The sequence below is a fragment of the Pteropus vampyrus genome, unplaced genomic scaffold (assembly GCF_000151845.1).
Source record: "Pteropus vampyrus isolate Shadow unplaced genomic scaffold, Pvam_2.0 Scaffold139, whole genome shotgun sequence".
Lineage (NCBI taxonomy): Eukaryota > Metazoa > Chordata > Mammalia > Chiroptera > Pteropodidae > Pteropus > Pteropus vampyrus.
Genome location: NW_011888920.1, coordinates 4,155,701 through 4,166,190, shown reverse-complemented (window position 1 = coordinate 4,166,190; position 10,490 = coordinate 4,155,701). Strand labels below are relative to the sequence as shown.

At 38.5% G+C, this 10,490-nt stretch overlaps 1 pseudogene; it reads right to left on the bottom strand.

Moving 5' to 3' along the window:
- Window positions 1-8,645: 8,645 nt before the first annotated feature.
- Window positions 8,646-8,764, bottom strand: LOC111744713 (annotated as a pseudogene).
- Between the last annotated feature and the right edge of the window lie 1,726 nt (window positions 8,765-10,490).

The following is a 10,490-nucleotide window of genomic DNA, read 5'->3' as shown; positions in this document are numbered from 1 at the left end:
GAATCTCTGCTCCCCCACGTTGCCTCCACTTTTAGGCCTGCTCTCTCCTCAGAGTGGCAAGGAGGCTGCATTCATTAGCTTCACAATTTTAAATCCAACTGACCAAGATAGTCTCCTTATTAATAGCTTTCATTAAAGTTCTGGGATTCACTAAAAATCACTCAGATGGTGCACACTTCACACCTCCTCTTCTGGCTTGCTAAAATATGGATGTAATGGCTGGTGCTTAATCAGCCATTTTGGAGGTAAAAGCCATACGTACAGCATGTCTAAGCAGTATAGACAGGGACTAGTTCCCTACCTTTGTAAAGCTGCCTTCTTAGTCCTGGACACTCCTTTATGCTTTTTTACATAAAAGAGAGATAAACCTCCATCTTGTTTAAATCATTATTAATTATTGTTTTTCTTTTTCTCTCACTCACAGCCTAATCCTTTACCATGCAAAGTGTATTGTGTTTTATTGAGCTTCCTTTTATTGTGCTTTTCAGACATTGCATTTTTAACAATTTGAAGGTTTGTAATAACCCTGTGTGGAGCAAATCTATTGGTGCCATTTTTCTAAAAGCATTTGCTCACTTTATATCTTGGGGTCACATTTTAGTACTTCTTGCAATATTTAAATTTTTTTCATTATAATTATATTTGTTATGGTGATAGATGATCAGTGATCTTTGATATTATTATAGTAATCGTTTCAGGCCTCCACAAATCATGCCCATGTAAGACGGCAAACGTAATCAATTGAATGTTGTATGTGTTCTGACTACTCCACCAACTGGCTGTCCCATCTCTCTCCCTCCACTCAGGCTTCTATTCCTTGAGACGCAATATTGAAATTAGGCCAGTTAATAACCCAACAATGGTCTCTATGTGTTTAAGTGAAAATAAGAGTCAATCAATGTGGCAAACCTCATTGTTGTCTTATTTTAACCCTTTTCCTGAGAATACTCACCGGCGGCGCTTGTGGCTGCAGTATTTACCCCAAAGTAACTTGCGGATTACAGTCTTAACCTTACCCCCAAAGTATGCCATGAAATATCTCACTTTTATTATTATTTTCTCATCCCTTTAGTATATTGACAGTCTTTGGAAACAAATGACATCATTCTATTTATAGCATTCTGTTTTTAGTAACTTGATCACTGAAAATGTCAAATCCTAGAAAACGTAGCATTCCTATGTATGATGTTAAATGAACACTGGCAGTAATCTGTACTTTTTTTTCTAAATGAGAAAAGGCTAAGAAATTGCCACAGCCACCCCAACCTTCAGAAACCGCCACCTCGATCAGTCAGCAGCCATCAACACTGAGGCAAGACCCTACAGCAGCAAAGAGATTACAACTTGCTGAAGACTCTGAATGACAGTTTGCAATTTTTTAGTAATAAAGTATTCTTAAGTTAAGGTATGTACACTTTTTTTTTAGACATGATACTACTGCACACTTAATAGACTTCAGTGTAGTATAAACATAACTTTTATATGTAGGAAAATCAAAAATTTTGTATGACTTGATTTATTGCAATGCTTGCTTTATTGCGATATTTGCTTTACTGTGGTGGTCTGGAACCAAACCGGCAGTATCTCTGAGGTATACCTAAGTGATTATAAATTTAGGCCATGGCACCTAAGGTGGATAAGGAAGAAAGTGAAGACGAGACAACCATGATAGATTGAAAGGGGTGGTAGTGGCGGTGGCATCAATGAACGGTGCTCTTAATGAGACAAAGAGTATGGCAGTGTGTGACTCAAGTAGAGGAGCTATATGGACAGCAAAGAAGTTGAGATGTTAGATTTGTCATCTCGGAAGTTGTACAGTTTCTGGTGATGACGCCCAAGATGTGACTTTGGAAAGTGGGTGCCTCAAGCAGTATAGATAAAAAATGTCATTGGGGATGAGGAAGTCGAGAAACTGAGAGGCCAGTGAATTTGATTGTTTCACATAAATGCCCCTCGGTGTAGGCCAATGGCCTCATGTCTGAGCTTAATTCAGCAAGAACAGATGATGAGGGGCTGAGATCCAGCTCTCTTTTGGTTTGGTCTTTCCTAATAATAGATCTTAGCATAAATGAGGAGAATAGACCATTCTTCCAAATATCTTCCCAAAATATTATTAGGACAGGAAATGTGAATTCAATGTTATTCTTAATGCCAGCATCTGGAGTGTAGTTAAAGGTAGAGCCATAAATTTTAATAGCCAACTGGTCTGGGGGTAGAATTGACAGCCACTTTTGAAGGCAGAAAAGTCTTAGAAGGGAATGGAGGTAGGCTAAGAAAATACTCTTGGGTAGGGCCTAGGTTCTCTTCAGGAAGTAGTTTGGAATTCACTTCAGCGCATAGATGAAAAGGTCTTCAAGACCCCACAGTTCAATATAATAGAGCATGACTTTAGTAACAATGTGGAAAATTTTTAAATTAGGTGAAACTAATGCTTCTCTCAATCATTCAAAGTGAAAATACATGTACATAACTCAATGAGTTAACTCGAATAAGTTTATAATTGACAAGCAAGTTAAACATTGGCATCTATCTTTCAAGGGTAAGAATTTATTTTTAGAACAGTTGACTTTTTAAAAGCATTTCTTGTCTGAAAATAGAGAACAGATCAGTTATGGGAAAAACACTAAAAGTGATTCACATTTAAGATGAAGGATGGTATTTTTGTTTGTTTTGTTTTATGGCTAGGAGCCTATAATCTACTTACCCAAGAGCAGTATCACTAAGGAGCAAATTTAAAAAGAGAAGCCAGTTTGTCTTTCTCCCACTGGAAATTGCTATCTAATTGATCAAAAGACCATTCTACCTATGAACAGGTTATTCATAAATGAAGAAATATAATGACCATTAAGCACTGACAAAATATCCAACTTCACTAGTAATCAGAAAGATGCAAATTAAATCAATGATATGCAATTTTTACCTATCAATTTGACAATTTTGCTGAGAGTGACTAACTTGATGATCGATCACTCTAGTTTTTCCTTACCTCACTTTTCCCATCACTGGAAATTCAATGAATCAAAGGTCAGAATATAAATCATCACAATGACTTTCATGATCGTTAAAGAAGGCAGTCTTGTTGGAATTTCCGAACTGTGAAAGTAGAAGCAAATTTTCCTCTAGTACCAAACCTAAAACATTTAGAGAATTTTGCTTTACAAAGATGCTCAGAAATCAGAATTATTAAAGAAGAGGAAAAAGAAAGAATTGGCTCTCTTCCAATTCCAAGCCTTCTCAGATGCCAGTTATTTCTGATTGGAAGTCTACCAAAGAGTGTTCAGGGCCTATTCACCTCCTCAGAGCTAAATGCTTGGGCTCTGATTACTCCTTAAGAAATGATTTAGCTTTTACTACATTTTCTATCAAGCAACATTTCATTAGAAATAGGCAACCTGAATGTAGCCTTCATTCTTCCATAATGCATTTATGGAGTTATTGCAAAAGGGTGCCCAGTTATTTTATTAAAAACATAGAGACCTGACATATTGTAAAAGAGTCACTATTATGGTCTTCCCTAGAATTAAATATATTGAACTGTATCTCTCTAACATCCTAAAACAGAGAAATGGAGATGAAAAAAGATTCTGTCTTTTTCCGAACCACCTTCTTAAGGTATCTTCAAATAATGGTGGCTAGACAGTAGATCTTTGATATCTTGTGCAGTCATCCTTTCAGACTTGTCCTCTGAGACTTTCGAGGAGAATCAACAGGAAATACAGCACAGCCGACTGCTACACCCTTGCCTGATCATTTGCACTTCTTTTCCACCTCTTCCCAGTGCCACCACAGCTAATATCTCACTCTTCTCTTCAAATATGTCTCCTCCACCCACACACATACTGTTTATAGAGCTAGAAAAGACCTTAAAAATTATCTAATGTAGTGAAAGGCCATCATTTTAATTTTCATTTTTGCCAAAGTATAATAAGATATAATGGCAGTGTCAATGGAATCCCTGTGCAACAGAGAACAGATTCCAAGTAAATCTTCAGATCAAGATAAAAAAATATCAAAGGAGACATTCCAAAACTGTCCATTCAAAGAACATACAAATAATCTATGAAGAGAATATAAAATGTCATGGGTTGTTAGAGATGAGAGAAGAGTTTTGCAGAGAGCTGGCAGTGTTCTGTGAGTTCCTTCTCTTTCCTACAAGGATCCCTACTCCTCATCTCAAGTCCAGGGGAAAGCCTCAACAGGACCACTCACAGAGTTCAATATGTATCCCTTGTAGTTTGGGGATGTTTAGCTCCACTTGAGAAATCTAGAACTGAGGGCCTGGTTTGCTATCCATTCCAATGGAGGAACAAGGGAGAAGTTGTTCCTCCATTTCTGTATTTCATCTGGGCAAAGGATGAGTAAATGTTTTCTAAAGACCAGAAGGAAATCATCCATGTGAGAGAGATAGCATGGAAGTGTCTTAGATTCCATCCAAGAGGACTCTCAAGAGGTGTACCACTGGATGCCTATGTACTGGAGAAGAAGTAGCAAACAACCAGCCAGAACACAGATGCAAGCACCCAAGGCAAGGGACTTTCAAATGAAAGCTTCCTAGTGATGTGGGATTTATGAAGAGCTCACAAAATCTACCAAACTGTCCAGGGTAAAAAAACACTGGTTTAAAACTTTCTCTGAGATCAGAGAACATGATGCCATATCACCTCCACTGTGTTAGTTAGGTATGAATTTTTCTGCTTCCCTTTCCTCTTCCTTTTCCATGCACTCATACCATAGAGTGGCCAGAAACCAGGATGGGCAAGACGAGGGAGGAGAAAGAGAGGCATTAGGTGGGGAAGAAGGCAGGAGCTGCCTTTCTCCTTTTCCTATATTGCAGGCTTCTCACTGCAATAGGCCAGAGCTGAGGGTGCAGGAGAAGCCATAACTTTGAATTATGGGACTAGAGATTTTTCTTATTGAATTCAGGGTGTGCTGTGTGACCTAAAATGACGGAAAGGACTTTTTTTTTGCCTAAGAATGGCCTGAAAAGTCCAAGTACTGGCCTGAGTTTTTATTTAGAAGTGGGGGGAAATTAGTGCCACAGAGTGGATTTACAGGAACCCAGGGAGGCAAAAAGTAACCTGCACCTCTCAGGAGTCTTTATGCACAACACACTGTGTTATACCTTTGGCTACTCATTCCACCAAAGCTGTGACTACAAAAAGGCACTTTATTTCAGTTAACACAGGTGATACTTTAGTAACATGCCACTGGGTGGCATGGACAATCAGTATCCCATCTTCTAATTGTAATGGATGCTCACTCCTTTTAAATAAATCCAGGTCACATAATCCCAGATTCTTGTCCTAGAATGTCTATTGTCTACAATCCTTCTGGGTACAGATAGGCAACAAAAACCATCCCAGTTATTTTAAACACGAAATGATTCCATACAGGAGTTCAGTGGTGAAAAATAATTGCTGAGAGGAATGGAAGAGCAGGGTTTAGGTGGAGCCTCCAGAGATGACTCAGAATAAGACAAGCTATTGGAGTGCTGCCATATCTGCCCTGATCAGGATGCTGGGGAATCAGGAAACCATGTTGCAACTATTGTCTCCAGAAACAGACTCTCTTAGCTTTGATACAGAAGTCAGAATGCTGCCTCTGCAACTTTCAGAGCCAAGTCACACTTGCTATATCCACACCAGATGCCATGAATGTTACATACTCCGCTTAATTAAGTTCTGAATTCAAGTCTTTCATTCATGAATCCGATTAACAAAACTGAAGTCTTACTTTCAAGAGAACTGGGCAAATGTAGTTTTTACTTTTCCAGCCTTTACATAGAGAAGCACACGTTGAGGAGGTCAGAATAGTTATTTAGGGAGCCAATTCGCTGCATATGCCACACCATATCTCTTTCTTTCTTGATATTCGTTTTGATTTAGTGGATCACATTCTCCATCAGCTTCCTCCCAAAAAGGACGTATAGCCAGGAATTTTTGGGAAAACTTTTCATGTCTAAAAATGTCTTTATTTATTAACCAATGTTACCCCCAATAAACAATAAAAAAAATAATGCAAAAATTAAAAAAAGTCTTTATTTTACACTTATATTTACTTAATAGTTTGCCTGGATATAGTATTTTATGGTTGGAAATTATTTTCCATCAGAATTTTGAAGACATTTTTTTTTTCCTTCTGGGTAATGTAGAGAAATCACACACACATTTCAGAAACGTACCCAGATTCTTAGATAACAACACCCACACCAACCTCCCTCTGGGGGTAACCCTGCATCTGCTTCATGTTCCCCTGTCCCTTAGCATGACTGCAGGCGTGTGTGACAGCATGAGGGCGAGTGCCATGCAGCTGGGTATGCCCTGGTTCTGTGCAGAGGGCTCAGCCCCTGAAGAAGCAGGCCTTAGGACCAGGTCTCCTGAGACATGTCCTGCTTTCATCCAGGGATGAAGACATTTTTAAATTGTCTGCTAGATTTCACTGTTGTGGTTGAGAAGTCTGATGTCATTTTTATTCTTGAATATTTGTGTGTAGACTATTAGCTCTTTTCCTCTCAGGAAGCTTTTTGGATCCTTTCTTTATCCCTGGTTTTATAAAATTTTACAGTGATGTGACTTTTTCTTTTACTCTGGGCTCTTTCATTATAGATACTTTTACTTTTTAATTCTAGGATTCCTTTGTAGTTATTTTTTTCTTTATGAAGTTCTTTTTCTCCATTTCTTTGTTTTCTTCCTGAAATGCTTGAAAGTTGGATGTAAAGATTTTTTAGATATAGCTTCTGATTTTCTTATTGTTTATATCCCATTTTCTATCTCTTTGTATTTTGGTTTCACTTCTTAGTAGATTTCCTCAACTTTATCTTTCAATATTTCTGTTGAATTTAATTGTTGCCATCATACTTTAATTCCTAAGAGATTTTTATTGTTGCACTTTTTACAGCATACTGCTCATGTTTTATGGATATATTATTATATTATCTCTTTTATGATATTATTATTTTTAGTTTTCTTTTGGTGTCTGCTTAGTTCGTGTTTCTCCTGTGCTCTTTTTATTGTCCCTGGTGGTTTGTTTTGGCCTCTGACTTTCTACACTTGTTATGGCGCGAACGATTCTGAGACCCACGGAGCCAATTGAGATTAATTATGAGCCTTTATTAGCCGGCCGGCAACTAACTCTCTATCACGTAGGGCTAGAGGAGATCAGCCCCGAGCTTTCAGAGGAGGCAGCTGATAAAGCTGAAGACCATATCCTGGTGGTCTCCTGACCAAGCAAGCAGATTACAGATGTGGAAGTTGGCTGTTAGCATATCTTTGCCTGGAACTATACCCTTAATTAACAAGTAAATGGATTACAGAAGCAGACATTGGCCATCTGCATATTTTATACAATACATGTCCTAAACCACACACAAGCAAATAGGACAACTTCTGGTATCTAAAGATATTTCTTCCCTGTAACTGACTTAGCTAGTTGGCTCACTTGAAAAATTTCCACCCTTAACACACTGAGGTTTCAGTTTTCTCAATTCTGTGCAGTTAGCACTTGTTTAACTACTTTTATTTTCCAAAATTTGATTCATACTGTTTTCCACTGTTGTCTTTTCTTCTGTTATTCTTGTCCTTGTGGGTTTAAGACTTCTTTTTAAGAAATCTGTTTACTATGTCACTCGCTAAAGTTTTAGAGAGGAACAAGGATAACGTATACGTTCAATATACTATGTTTTAAAATGACTTTCATTTGATGTGTGAGGAACTAAGGTCCAGGGGAGTGAGGTGTTTTGTCCAAGGATCTGTTGCAGAAATGTTGTGAAATCAGACCGGCGAGAAACCAAGCACCACTAGGAGAGTTGGAGAACTCAGGTTTATTACACTAGTGGTCCCAGAAGAGCTAGTGCTCTAAAGATCTGGGCTACGAGCTCAGTGGCAGTCTTACTTTTATAGGGCTTATCCACGCTGTCATCCACGCTGTTATAGGCATGGGCTGATTGGTTGATTTGTCCACAGGCGGTTACAGACCTTGGGAGTTACTATGGGCTTTGGGCAGTTACAGAGCATGAGATTTTCAGATAGGAATTTAGGCAATATATCCGTTATCTTGACAGAACAATCAAAGGGGAGAGTGAGTCTTCAATTGATCTCCAGATCACTCTGCCCTTTGGCCTACACAGCAAGCATGTGTACAGAAGTAGACAAAGAGCTGATTACAAGATTAGCCATTTGAGTGGGAAAATTCCTCTTCAAATCAAATGATAATCTGTGGCTAAGCCAAACTAACACCTAGTTCTTCTGATTTCAAGTTCAAGGCTATTACCAATTTCTTCTTTCCCGTATCCTCCTACTACCAGTGCTTATAACTACCTGACATGCTTCCTATGATTTCTTTATTTAATAACTTATTCACTTTCCACCTCACCTTTCATGCTATATATAGGCAGTACTAAAACAATACCTGGCACAGAGTATTTAATTATTGAATAGATTAATGAAAAATAGAAGAACTGTACCTTAGATTTCTCTTTGCTTAGGATTATGCTTTTAGGGAAGACGAACTCTTTTCTAGGTGATGGTTGATGAGAGGCATTCAGACATTTTGACTTTGGGTTTTGGAAGATAATATCTAACCTTCTTTATTAAAATTCGGAAAACAGGGTGATTGAGCACATGAAAATATATATATATATTTCGTAATGCCTACAGCCCCTGGTATTCCTAGGTGGTCTCCCATCCAAGTACTAATCAGGCCTGACCCTGCTTAGCTTCCGAGATCAGACAAGATCTGGCACGTTCAGGCTGGCATGGTCGTAGACTGAGCACATGAAATTTGAAGACAGAAGTAGGTTTCCATATTTGGGTTCAAATCCCTGCTACCTCACTTACAATATGCAATCTCTTCTTCCTTTTCAAAAGTCTTAGAAGGTAAGAGAATTTGAATTTTAAAGCCACAGATCAGTGTGGCTAATCTTTTAATTTTTCCTTTTTCTCTCCTCAATCATTCTCCCCCTTTGAAGTTCTATGGCATCTGCATTTGAAGAAAGGGGCATTTCTTTCTTTGTCTGTGTGAGGAAGTGCTAACTGCATTTTGTAGAACTTGTATGAGTCAACTCTCCGAAGGCTAGAAAATCGTTCTTTATTGTCTTGGTGATTTTTCCTAAATCTTCTGAGTATGCTGACTATAATGCTTCATAATGCTTTTATTTTTATTAATACTAGACGGAAATTCAGATCTTTAGTGCTTTTGGCTGGAGACCAGGGAAAGATAGTATAGCAAGTAATTACATTTTATTTTTAGCCCTTATATTTAATTGGTCCATTACTTCTTGGTAACTTAATAAAGCTAAGAACAAAGTCCTTTCACATCACCGAGCAACTCTTTTTTAAGTCATCTAGAAATTGTTGTTAATTAAGGTTTCAGTCTGGGAAATGCCAGATTATGGTTGAGCTCCAGAAGGTTTCCCAAAAGGTTACCTAGACTAAGAATCTGTCCCTCTGGATTATTTTTGGCCACCAAGTGTTCGAATATGTCTTTTTCCCAAAACAATGAAGTAGAGGTCATGTACTTTTTTTCTGCTATTGTAACTTGGATACATATGGAGGCAGGACAGTCTAATGGATAGAGTCCAAGTAATGTAGGGAGGAGGCAAGATAATTAAAAATCTTAATCAAGCCACATTCAGAGACTACAATATGCTAATCAGCCCTGCAGCCAGGTCCGGAGGACACTTCAGAACAAAGAAAGATTTCTGCTAGATTCCTAAGGACATTCTCCATACCAGTGAAGGGGAAGCAGCAATCAAAAGTCATTCCCTATGGCTAAAACCATGGGGAACCTATGAATTAAAGGCTAGGAACTGCCAGGAGGCCTTTCACTATACATATTCTTACCTTTTCAGGCTACACACCCTTCCCCTTCCTCACTGTATGTCCATATCAAAGTCGTTTAAACAATAACTTACAGAAACTAAAGAATGATATATAAACTAAATTCCTTGAACACTCCTCTCCCCTCTACTCACTATCTTTCCAAGCTTCTCTTGGTCCCTCTCAATCTGTTTCTGAGGAGAGAACTCTCTGTCTGTGGAGTGTTACCCCTTTTCTGATAAACTGTCCTTTTGACTCTAATTTTGGTGTGTGTGTTAAATTCTTTCTTCACTTTCTGCCAAATGACCTTCTTCTCTTGGTACAGGGCTTGGTCACTTGGGGGAAATTTGCCCTGTCCTGCATCACAAGGCTAGGAGTCGGACTGACATTTACATCTGCAATCTGTTGTTGACTAGCTGTGATGCAGGACAGGGCAAATTTCCCAGAGTGGGGGGAGACCAAGCCTTGCACCGAGGGAAGAAAGTCCTTTAGCGGAGAGAAAAGAGAGAATTCAACACAAATGCCAAAGTTAGAGTCAAAAGGAAAGTTTATTAGAAAAGGAGTAACACTCCACAGACAGTGTGGTCTCCTCTCAGAGGCAGAGTGAGAGAGAATTCAGTTTGTATATCATCCATTAGTTCTCATTTCCTTCGATATAGACATACTGTAAGGAAG